Source organism: Leucoraja erinacea, chromosome 13 (genome assembly GCF_028641065.1).
Source record: "Leucoraja erinacea ecotype New England chromosome 13, Leri_hhj_1, whole genome shotgun sequence".
NCBI classification, from domain to species: Eukaryota; Metazoa; Chordata; class Chondrichthyes; order Rajiformes; family Rajidae; genus Leucoraja; species Leucoraja erinaceus.
Genome location: NC_073389.1, coordinates 44370636 through 44382861, shown reverse-complemented (window position 1 = coordinate 44382861; position 12226 = coordinate 44370636). Strand labels below are relative to the sequence as shown.

Below are 12226 nucleotides of genomic sequence, written 5' to 3'. Positions count from 1 at the left end.
TCAGTTCAGTTTAGTTTAGTTTAGTTTAGTTTAATTTAGTTTAGGTTACAGATACAGCATGCAAACAGGCCCTTTGGCCACCGAGTCCACGCTGACCAGTGATCGCCTTTTAGACTTTAGCGATACAGCATGGAAACAGGCCCTTTGGCCTGCCGAGTCCATGATGACGTACACTCACCCGATACACTAGCACTATCCTACACACTAGGAACAATTTACAATTTCCAGAAGCTAATTAACCTACAAATCTGCACGTCTTTGGAATGTGGGAGGAAACCAGAATTTCCAGGGAAAACCCATGAGGTCACGGGGAGAATGTACAAACTTCGTACAGAGAGCATCCGTAGTCAGGATCGAACCTGGGTCTCTGGTGCTGTGAGGCAACAACTCTACCGCTGTGCCACGATGCCGCCTCACTGCTTGTGGACATCATTGGTGAATCCCCAATTGCCCCTGGAATGCCAAGCAAGCCATTTAAAACACAATTTAAAGCATTGCAATGAGCTTGGCAGTCAGGCTAGACTGGATATCAGATATCATCCCCGAAAGAGCTTCAGTGAACACAGATGGATTTTGCAACAATCCGATTGCTTCACAGTTATTTTCTATTCATTCCAAATTTATTTCTTTGTCTGAATGTGCATTCTCCAGCTGCCCTGGTGGGATTTGAACTCATATGTTTGGACCGATGAATGCTGGCCCAACAGCTGAGGCCGTTTGTCACCATATTCCTTGCTGACATTGATGTAAGCAGGCCAGAATGTCTTCACGTACTTTCCAGTCAAGCAAGTATGGTTCAAAGTGTTGTAATGTGGGGAAACGTGGCAAAATGATTTGCATGCAGCAAGTTCCTACAGGCAGCGATGAATTGAGAGTCCAACGATTTGTGAGTGTCCAAGACATTGAGGAAACACTTCCTCAAATTACAACATAATATCTCTAACGTGCAGCTGTGGACACAAGCACTTTCATAGTTCATCCTAAAGACAGCACCCATAACAATATATTACTTAGCTTAAGCCTAGCATCACGTGCCAAAGGCTCTGGGAAGGGATTTCAATCTAGTACTATAGAGTCATGGTTAAAACTGACTAGGAGGAGGTCAACATGTCTGGATGGTTAAGGGTTTGCTTGTGATATATTCTATGGTAAATCAGTTACTCTCAGTCAAGTTTGTGTATTCAGTAGGGATTCTCTGACACATTTGTTAACTGCACAGGACAATGAAAAATGTCATTGAAGACAAATCAGCAACAATAACTAATAGCACACATGACTTGGGGTCAGATTCAGATTCAGATTCAATTTTAATTGTCATTGTCAGTGTACAGTACAGAGACAACAAAATGCATTTAGCATCTCCCTTGAAGAGTGACATAGCAAACGGTTTGAATAAAAAAAAAATAAATAATTGTCCTGGGGGGGGGGGGGGGGGCTGATTGGCAGTCACCGAGGTACGTTGTTTAGTAGAGTGACAGCCGCCGGAAAGAAGCTGTTCCTCGACCTGCTGGTTCGGCAACGGAGAGACCTGTAGCGCCTCCCGGATGGTAGGAGGGTAAACAGTCCATGGTTGGGGTGAGAGCAGTCCTTGGCGATGCTGAGCGCCCTCCGCAGACAGCGCTTGCTTTGGACAGACTCAATGGAGGGGAGCGTGGAACCGGTGATGCGTTGGGCAATTTTCACCACCCTCTGCAATGCCTTCCGGTCGGCGACAGAGCAGTTGCCATACCATACTGTGATGCAGTTGGTAAGGGTGCTCTCGATGGTGCAGCGGTAGAAGTTCACCAGGATCTGAGGAGACAGATGGACCTTCTTCAGTCTCCTCAGGAAGAAGAGACGCTGATGAGCCTTCTTGATCAGAGTAGAGGTATTGTGGGTCCAAGAGAGGTCATCGGAGATGTTGACTCCCAGGAACCTGAAGCTAGAAACACGTTCCACCTCCGTCCCGTTAATGTGGATGGGGGTGTGCATGCCGCCTCTGGACTTCCTGAAGTCTACAATGAGCTCCTTGGTCTTCTTGGAGTTAAGGGCCAGGTTGTTGTCAGCGCACCATGCTGCTAAGTGCTGGATCTCCTCCCTGTGGGCCAGCTCATCGTTGTTGCTGATGAGGCCAATCACCGTTGTATCATCTGCATACTTGATGATGGTGTTAGTACCATGTACAGGTGTGCAGTCATAGGTGAAGAGGGAGTAGAGGAGGGGGCTCAGCACACAGCCCTGAGGAACGCTCAGGTGTTCAGGGTGAGGGTTGAAGAGGTGTGCTTGTCTAACCTCACAGACTGGGGTCTGTTGGTTAGAAAGTCCAGTATCCAGTTGCAGAGGGAGGGGTCGATGCCCAGGTTACCGAGTTTGGTGATCAGTTTTGATGGAATAATGGTGTTGAATGCTGAGCTGTAATCGATGAACAGCATTCTTACATAAGTGTCTCTGTTGTCAAGGTGGGAGAGGGCGGAGTGAAGTGCTGTTGAGATGGCATCCTCCGTACTCCTGTTCTTGCGGTAGGCAAACTGATAGGGATCCAGTGTGGGGGGTAGGCAGCTTTTGAGGTGTGCCAGGACCAGCCTCTCGAAGCACTTGGTGATGATGGGGGTAAGTGCAACTGGGCGGAAGTCGTTGTCTCTTCACTTACAGACAGGCTGATAAAGACAAACACACACTTCCTTTAATACCTCCAGTATCAAATACCAATATCAAGTGGGCGTAAGGTGTTACAGCGGTAGAGTTGCTGCTTTACAGCGCCAGAGAGCCGGGTTCAATCCAGACTAAGGGTGCTGTCTGTAAGACGTTTTTACGTTCTCCCCATGACTGCATGGTTTTTCTCCAGCTGCTCCGGTTTCCTCCCACACTCCAAAGATTTACAGGTTAATTGGCTTCAGTAAAAATTATAAATTGTCCCTAGCATGTAAGATAGTGCTAGTGGATGGGGATCGCTGGTTATCGCGGGCTTGGTGGGCCAAATGGCCTGTTTCCGCGCTAGGTAGATAAAAGTGCTGGAGAAATTCAGCGGGTGTGGCAGCATCTATGGAGCGAAGGAAATAGGCAACGATTCTGAAGAAGGGTTTCGGCCCGAAACATTGCCTATTTCCTTCGCTCCATAGATGCTGCCTCACCCGCTGAGTTTCTCTAGCATTTTGTCTACCTTCGATTTTCCAGCATCTGCAGTTCCTTCTTGAACAACTGTTTCCACGCTAAACTAAAGTAAACTAAACTAAACTAAAAAGTGAAAATGGGAAACAAGTTCGATTTTTATTCTTTCTTTCAGATTACTCCATGTCCTTATCCTTCCTGTCATTTTCAATCATGCAAACCTGCAGGGCATCTGCAATCCTCTGATTCTGGCCTCTTGTGAGTCCCCATTTCCTTTAACCTCATATTTAACACTTAAAACTTCACAATCTTGGTTGTGGTCTTAAGCTACAATCCCCTTGCTAAATCTTGTTCTCTACAACTTTCACTTCCTTTAAAATTGGTCATTAATGTCCATCTCATTGACCAGGCCTTTGGTCATCTGTGACTCACACATTTTCGATAAAAACCCTGTGGAGCATTTTGAATAATGTGGACATGTTAAGATTGTCATATAAATTCAACATAGTTTGTTTATTGATGATAAATAATCTGGGCCAAATTACTAATAATTGAAAGTATAAATAATTATCCAAAGTATTAACAAAATGGGAGGAAGAGAACCCACCGACAACAATGTTATATCTTTACACTTAATGTTGTACTCTTTATTATAACTTGATTGTATTCATTTATTGTCTTCTTTTTTTGTGTAGGAAGGAACTGCAGATGCTGGTTTATACTGAAGATAAAGACAAAATGCTGGAGTAACTCAGCGGGTGAGGCAGCGTCTCTGGGGAAAAGGATTATGTGATGTTTCAGTCTGAGGAAGGGTTCTGAATGGAAACGTCACTTATTCCTTGTCTTTTTTTACTGGAAAGCATGCAAGCAAAAGCTTTTCACTGTATCTCGGTATATGTGACAATAATAAACAAACCTAAACTAAACTAAACCTGGGAAGTAGGTTGCACCACCAGGTGAAGTTATTTACTCTGTTTTAGAAGTTAGCTCTCATCCAGTTGTGACATACAACTATGGGACAGCATATTGGCGCAGCGCCAGAGACCCAGATTCGATCCTGACTGCAGGTGCTTGTCTGTATGAAGTTTTCGCATTCTCCCCGTGACCTGCGTGGGTTTTCCCCAGTTTCAAATTCCTCCCAAGCTCCAAAGGTTTGTAGGCTAATTTACTTGGTAAAATTGTAAATTGTCCCTAGTGTGTGTGGAATAGTGTTGATGTGCAGGGATCGCTGGTCGGCAGGGACACGGTGGGTCACAGAGCCTATTTCCATGCTGTATCTCTACATTAAACAAAATTAATCTATATGTGTTACTGCACACTACTTCCATCGGATTTTGGAAATGCAAATCAATAACAAAATTAAATGTTTTGGCACCTGTTTACTATTCTGGTTTTGTGTTACTTTATTTTCCTGCCTTCTTCTGAAAGAATCCCCTCCCAAGCTTAGAACTGTCAAACATGTATATTATTGGAGCAGAAGAGGAACCTACGAATCATAGAGAGTATTGCATTATTGGACAGCAAGGCAATCTTTTTGTTGCATTGTTACAATCTTCAAACATATACAATAGCTATTGGCTTTTTCTTTCATTTGAGCAGAGAAAACAAACTTGGATGGCCATATTTGTAGAATAACTTCATGCTTCATTTGTGCTTTAGTTCACCAAAATATCTCTCGTACGTTTGAGATGATGGGAAATCGTTAAGAGCCGGCCCCTTGAGCCCGTATTGCCATTCAAGAAGATCATGGCTTACATCCCTGCGTTATCCAGCAAACTCTCGATTACCCTGATGGCCCAAAAGTCCATCTTTTTTTCAGTCCCTCTGAAGAAGTACACATTGAATCAAAGGAAATTTAAAACCAGCTTTTTAAAAAGTATTTGTGCATGGACTGCCCGCCACATGGGACTATTTATGTGCCTGTTTCGTGCCAGGAAAATGATTGCAGCACAAGTGTGCTTCAAGGCCAATAGTCCCTTCTGCCCAAAGGGAGAAATTTTATGATGTTTTGGACATGTATGAAGCGGCACGTCATCAGGGGATTCGTTACATCTTATCTTACATGGACTTGGCTGTGGCGAGACCTTGCGGCAGGGACTGGAGTTCATCCAGTGACTGACATAACTGGACAATCGAAGAGGAGGATGATAAATCTACGAGGTTTCCAGGGGATAAATATTTGGCATTTTTGAAACGGGAAATAAATGTTCCCATATTTTGTTTTTCAAAGAGACAAAGCATCTTGAACAGAATTTAAACTCCCATACTTTTCCTCTCCAAACCTTCTCTTATCTAACAGGCCGGAATTTGATGGTGAAATGTTAATGCATTCAAATATATTTCTGCAGCTCGTGGTGGTCAGATGAGAGTTTGGCGATGAATGTCCAGGATGTGTTGTCTGATTTGTCCCATTCTACTGTTAGGTCACGCAAACCTGAGTCACGAGGATATAGGCTACCTGACATGTTAATTGTTGCCAAATTGCGGCAAATGGGACAAGAGTAGGAGGGGAATTGTGGGCAGCATGGATGAGTTGGGCCGAAGGGCCTGTTTCTGTGCTGCATGAATCTATGGCTGTGTACAACCTCAGGACTACTATAAATTGATTATTTTATGTGTACACTTCAATTTCTTCAAGTGTCAACTTTGGCGATTTTAAGAATGACTATTATTTAAACGTTTTAATTTTTGCTTTTGGCTTTTATTAATCCACTGTTCCTTTCTCGTTCTGTGGTTGATTTTGGTCTGAATTCACCTTTTCTAATTTCCACTCACTGCACAATTCTTAGACTATAAACTTCAAAATCCTTTTGGGTAAGGAGATATACAATGTACTCCAGCATTTTGTGTCTACCTTCAATTTAAACCAGCATCTGCAGTTGTTTCCGATACAATTTCTTGCCCAGTTCACCCTGGTCTGTACCTTGATTCTCTTGCTACAACACTATCAGAAGACTGGGCGGCAGGGCAGCACAGTGGTGCAGCGGTAGAGTTGCTGCCTTACAGCTTCAGAGACCCAGGTCTGATCCTGACAACAAGTGCTGTCTTTACGGAGTTTGTACGTTCTTCCTGTGACCGCATGGGTTTTCTTCGGGTGCTCCAGTTTCCTCCCACACACCAAAGATGTACAGATTTGTTGGTTAATTGGCTTTGGTAAAATTGTAAATTGTCCCTTGTGTGTAGGATACTGCTAGTGTACGGGGTGATTGCTGGTCGGCACAGACTCGGTGGGCCGAAGGGCCTGTTTCAGTGCTATACCTCCAATGTCTAAAAGCTTTGTCAGAATCATACCAGGGTAAAGGGATGAAACATCAAGCAGGTATGGGAAATCAAACTAGTAAATAACACCAGTGCCCTCCGTTTACAAATATTGTACTTACGATCCAGCTACTTCATTGCCCTGCTGGCCGCTAAAACTGGATCAAATTCCTCTTTAGTTAAACTGGAAATTTGAACTGCAATCAGATATAAATCTGGGCGCATTCATATGACATTTCTATGCTTATTATCTTAACAAAGACATTTATAAATTAAATTTATTTTTATTTTTTAAGATAAACAAGCTAACATCTGTGATAGAATGACAGGTAAAACTATACATAGTCATACGGCATGGATACAAGCCCTTAGGCCCAACCTGCCTATGCCCTCCAAGATACCCCATCTACACTAGTCCCATCTGCCTGCGTTTGATCCATATCCCTCTGAACATTTCCTATCCATGTACCTGTCCAAATGTATTTTAAATATTGTTATTTAGTTTAGTTTAGCTTAGTTCAGAGGTGCAATGCGGGAACAGGCCCTTTGGCCCATCAAGTGACCAGCAATCCCCGCACACTAGCACTATCTTACAAATACCAGGGACAATTTTACCAAGCCAATTAACATGTTCACCTGTACGTTTTTGGAGCGTGGGAGGAAACCAAAGCTCCTGGAGAAAAGCTACACAAGGCGGGGAGAACATACAAACTCCGTACAGTTAGCACCCCCGTAGTCAGGATCGAACCGGGGCCCAAGGCGCCATAGGCTGCAACTCCACCGCTACGCCACCGTGCCGCCCTAAATGGTGTAGTACGTTCTTTTATATTTTTTGATGAGGCACTTGTTAAATATTATTCTGTTAATGTCAATAGCATAGAGTGAAAGTCAGGCAGCACAGAAACAGGACCTTTAACATCACCTTGTCCTTGCTGGCTGCCAATATCCACATCTCGGCTCATCCCATTTTCCAGCACTTGGCTCACAACTTTCAATGACTTGGCACTTCAGGCATCGGTTAGTATTCAGCTTTGCAAAAGAAATGACAGATCATGTGTTTTTAAAACATAATATGAGCTAACCAGATTGAATATGTTTTGTCATTTGTAGAGCTGGATGAATTCTTTACTTCAGATAAGACTATGACCTTCCAGTCACAATCGCAAAGCTATGGCATGACGAGTATTTAACACAGCATTCCCACTACTCCTTAATAATAAATCATGCAGTGTATTTCCTGTTTACTTTGCTACATCGTCACAAGGGATAGACAATTAAGAGCTGAGTAGCACCAACATTTCCACATGAATAATTAACTCTTTTATTCTCCAAGATGATGGTATATATTGGGATTTTCCATGTTTTGAACTTAAGAATGGACCAACGTCTTATTGTTGGCTTTACCGTTCCAGTCTCACTTTCATCTTTACTTCAAGCCATGTATCCAACCTTTCAGCTTTTGGGAGCTGGAAGATTCCAATAGTTCCTGAAGTAACTCAGAGTCAATAGACAATAAGTGCAGGAGTAGGCCATTCGGCCCTTTGAGCCATCAATGTGATCATGACTGATCATCCCCAATCAGTACCCCGTTCATGCCTTCTCCCCATATCCACTGACTCCACTATCTTTAAGAGCCGTATCAAGCTCTCTTTTGAAAGCATCCAGGGAACCAGCCTCCACCCCCCTCTGAGGCAGAGAATTCCAAAGACTCACAACTCTCTGTGTGAAAAAGTGTTTCCTCATCTCCGTTCTAAATGGCTTACCCCTTATTCTTAAACTGTGGCCCCTGGTTCTGGATTCTCCCAACATCGGGAACATTTCCTGCCTCTAGCGTGTCCAAACCCTTAATTGTCTTATATGTTTCAATAAGATCCCCTCTCACCCTTCTAAACTCCAGAGTATACAAGCCCAGCCGCTCCATTCTCTCAGCCTATGACAGTCCCGCCATTCCAGGAATTAACCTTGTAAACCTACGCTGCACTCCCTCAATAGCAAGAATGGCCTTCCTCAAATTAGGGGACCAAAACTGCACACAATATTCCAGGTGTGGTCTCACTAGAGCCCTGTACAATTGCAGAAGGACCTGTGTTGCTCCTATATTCAACTCGTACATAACAAAAACAAGCCCTTCAGACCACTGAGCACATGCTGACCAAGAAGCAACTTTTTACATGAATCCTACTTTATTCTCTCCACACTCCTGTCAGCTACCAGATTGAACCACTTACATACACACACAAGAGACCGATCAACCTATCACCCCTGAAACCTAGGGGTATGGGAGGAAACGGCCGTGGAGCCAATGGATAATTTTAAGGCAGAGATAGATAGATTCTTGATTAATACGGGTGTCAGACCTTATGGGGGAAAGGGCAGGAGAGTGGGGTTAAGAGGGAGATTGATCAGCCATGATTAAACGGAGGAGTAGGCTTGATGGGCCGAATGGCCTAATTCTGCTGCTATAGCTAATGAACGTATGAAGCTGGAACACCCGGAGGAAAACACATGGGGCAGCATGCAAAGCACAATTGGCACTAAGGGCCAGGATTAAACCTGGGTCACTATGGCGTATAGAAGCAGCATTCACCAGAACCATTTCTCAGCTTATTTTGCAGGTCAGAACCAAATTCTGCCTACGTCTGTGGACATCTAACCAACATGGAACTGGAACCTGATATGTATCTTCATGTGTGGTTGCGTCAAACTGTGACCCTGGGGATGTAAACATGAAGCGTCATGTTTGCTGGGGTACTATCCTCCTCCTGTGTTGCGAAGGATGGGTCAGTCACGGTAATATATAGAACCAGTACAGCACATGACCAGTCCCTTTGGCCTACAATGTCTATTTTTAACATGATGCCAAGATAAACTAATGTCGAAGATAGACACAAAATGCTGGAGTAACTCAGCGGGTCGGGCAACATCTCTGAAAAAAAAGGAATAGGTGACGTTTCGGGTCGGAACGGTTCTTTAGACTCCAGTCACCTGAAATGTTACATATTCCTTTTCTCCAGAGATGCTGCCTGACCTGCTGAGTTCCTCCAGCATTTATGTCTATCTTTGGTATAACTCAGCAGTTCCTTCCTAAACTAATCTCATCTGCCTCCACATGATGCATAACCCACTATTCTTATGACTCTCTATGTGTCTATTTAAAAGCCTCTTAAACACCACTATCATATCTAATTATGGAAGTCTTTTCAGCTGAGCCGTGGTGTGTGTGGGATGTTCACAAACTTTGCAGAGAAAAGTAGATGATGAATCCTGTTGGATAGCTGGAAGTTAAGAAAATCTAGTGGATTGCCTCACTACCAGATCTTGCAAACAAGCACCAAAACCTTGCTTGGCCATAAGTGAGAAGGACCCTCACTGTCAGATGAAAACCTAAAAAGCTGGAAATCTGAACTAATATTAAAAAATGCAGGAGATTCTCAAAAGGTCAGGCAGTACCTGCTGAAAGAGAAACAATGTTAATGCTTCAGGTCGATGACCCTTCGTTAGGACCGGAAAGAGAGGAAACAAAGACACAAGAGACTTCAGATGCTGGGATCATAAGCAAAATAATCATAAGTGCTGGATGGATTCAATGGGTTAGGCAGCATCTGGGGAGGGAATACTCAGGTGCCAGGGCCCATCTTCAGACCAAGAGAGAAAACAAATTACTTTTCAGCAGCGGAGCAGATGGGAGAGGAATGGCTGATGCAAAAGACAGTTTGAGGACAAATGCATTAACGTGTCAGTTAGAAGCAGCACTCTCTGTGTGAAAAAAGTTCTTCTCATCTCGGTTTTAAAGGATTTCCCCCTTATCCTTAAGCTGTGACCCCTTGTCCTGGACTTCCCCAACACCGGGAGCAATCTTCCTGCATCTAGCCTGTCCAACCCCTTAAGACCCCATTTGAAGACCCAATCAGCATCTGCAGTTCCTTCTTCAACACCCATTCCTTCTCTCCTGAGATGCTGCCATTGAGTTACTCCAGCATTTTGTGTCTATCTTCAGTGCAAACTAGAGAATAACTTTTTTCACACAAAGAGTGGTGAATCTCTGGAACTCTCTGCCACAGAGCGTAGTTGAGGCCAGTTCATTAGCTATATTTAAGAGAGAGTTAGATGTGGCCCTTGTGGCTAAGGGGCTCAGAGGATATGGAGAGAAGGCAGGTACGGGATACTGAGTTGGATGATCAGCCATGATCATATTGAATGGCGGTGCAGGCTCGAAGGGCCGAATGGCCTACTCCTGCACCTAAGTTCTATGTTTCTATGCTTCTAAACTAGCATCTGCAGTTCCTTCCTACACAAGGGTAAAAATCTCTCAGGGTTCTTGATTGCTGTCTGTTGACCTCTGCTGGATAGACTGCACATGTAAACATAAGATCGAGGGCTCACAAAGCCTTTCCAAGCCAAATCTTTCCAATTCTGCTCTTTCCACTGCATGCTCAGTCAACTGCGATTGAAAGTAGGTGACAATTTTTAAACCAATACACAGAAGACGTTTAGATTATATTTCTAATAGATTTCGGTAGTTAGAACATATTTCAAAATGTTTGAAAGAAAACTGATCCTCAGTTCTAAACATTTTTTTGTAATTCTCCGTTTTTTTTTGTTTTGTTTCGAGATACCGCACACTTTGGCCTACCGAGTGCGCGCCGACCAATGATTCCCGCACATTAACACTAGCCTACACACACTAGGGACAATTTACCAAGCCAATTAGCCTACAAATCTGTAGACCTTTGGAGTCTTCTGTAATACAAAATATTATTTTCGATGTCTTGTTGCATTGATTTTTTTATTGGAGTTGCGGAGATACCGAACCAAATAGAATTTTTTTTCAAAGATGTTTTAATAAAAATGAATAACAATTATTCTCCCTTTCATTGTGGCGGCTTCATGAATCTATATTAGTTGTACAAATACAAATATTACCATTTAGTGATGTCTTATTGGCCCAATTTGTAGAGGAAACAACCTTCTCTGTCAAAGGTCATGACATGCTTGAATAACATTGCTGTCAAATGTAATCGTACAGGCCCCATGCCGATGATTAGAACTCCTACCAAAGCATATGAAGGGTTGTATCCTACTCCCTGGCCAGCACTGCAGTCAATTACTTGAAAGTGTTGATATAGAGCAATGCAAATATAAAATGATCAGATGTAGACTGCAGAAAGCTGATGGTTTTGTGTGCTAAGCTTAAATATCACTGGCATGATCTGTCCCCTTTCCAATTGTAAGTCGTCAAAAAGCTTTGCTCTGAAGTAATAGAGTGTTGGCCTATTCTCTGCGCTATAAAGCAACCTGGTAAACTGGGCATAGAGAAAATCTCTGGGTAGTCAGTGGCTTCTTTAGGCTCTAGTGTTGTCATCTATTATTGCTAATTATGCACTAGTGGCACTTAATTAGTACCTCGGCTGACAAAGTTGTCCCATTTTAGTTTTATTCAACAAGAGGCATTGAGTTGGGGGCAGACGGTAAGCCAAAGCATTAAAAGGAGGGAAAAGATGAAATGCCCCACAGCTCTCATTACATTTCACAGAGACTTGGTCAAGCAGATGCACAGTGCATCTCCGCCTGTCTCTTCAGTGCTCCCAATTAAACAATAGCTGCAGCTTGAGAATTGCATCTCTGTTCAGCTTGCCACAGTTTTGTGGCATCGTTGAGCAATCGTGGAATGAAGCTCCACTCTAGAGATTTAAACGTATAAGCTTGGCTGGTGCTCAGTTGCAGCGGTGATTCAGTGCTACACTGTCAGTGGCCATCTCGAGGATGAAGCCAATTCTCGACTGTTCTCTCAGGTGAACGTAAAGCTCATTATCTGGGAACAAAAAAAGCAGAACCATTCTTCTAGTGTTCCTGCTAGATTCACATTCACATTCACATTTAC

General features: G+C 43.4%; 1 long non-coding RNA gene across 1 annotated transcript in view; it reads right to left on the bottom strand.

Moving 5' to 3' along the window:
• Window positions 1-7658, bottom strand: part of LOC129702975 (uncharacterized) — a 34566-nt gene extending 26908 nt beyond the window's left edge. The window contains exon 1 of the long non-coding RNA XR_008724483.1: window positions 7268-7658. This is a non-coding gene — a long non-coding RNA (uncharacterized LOC129702975). The remainder of the gene's footprint in view (window positions 1-7267) is intronic.
• Between the last annotated feature and the right edge of the window lie 4568 nt (window positions 7659-12226).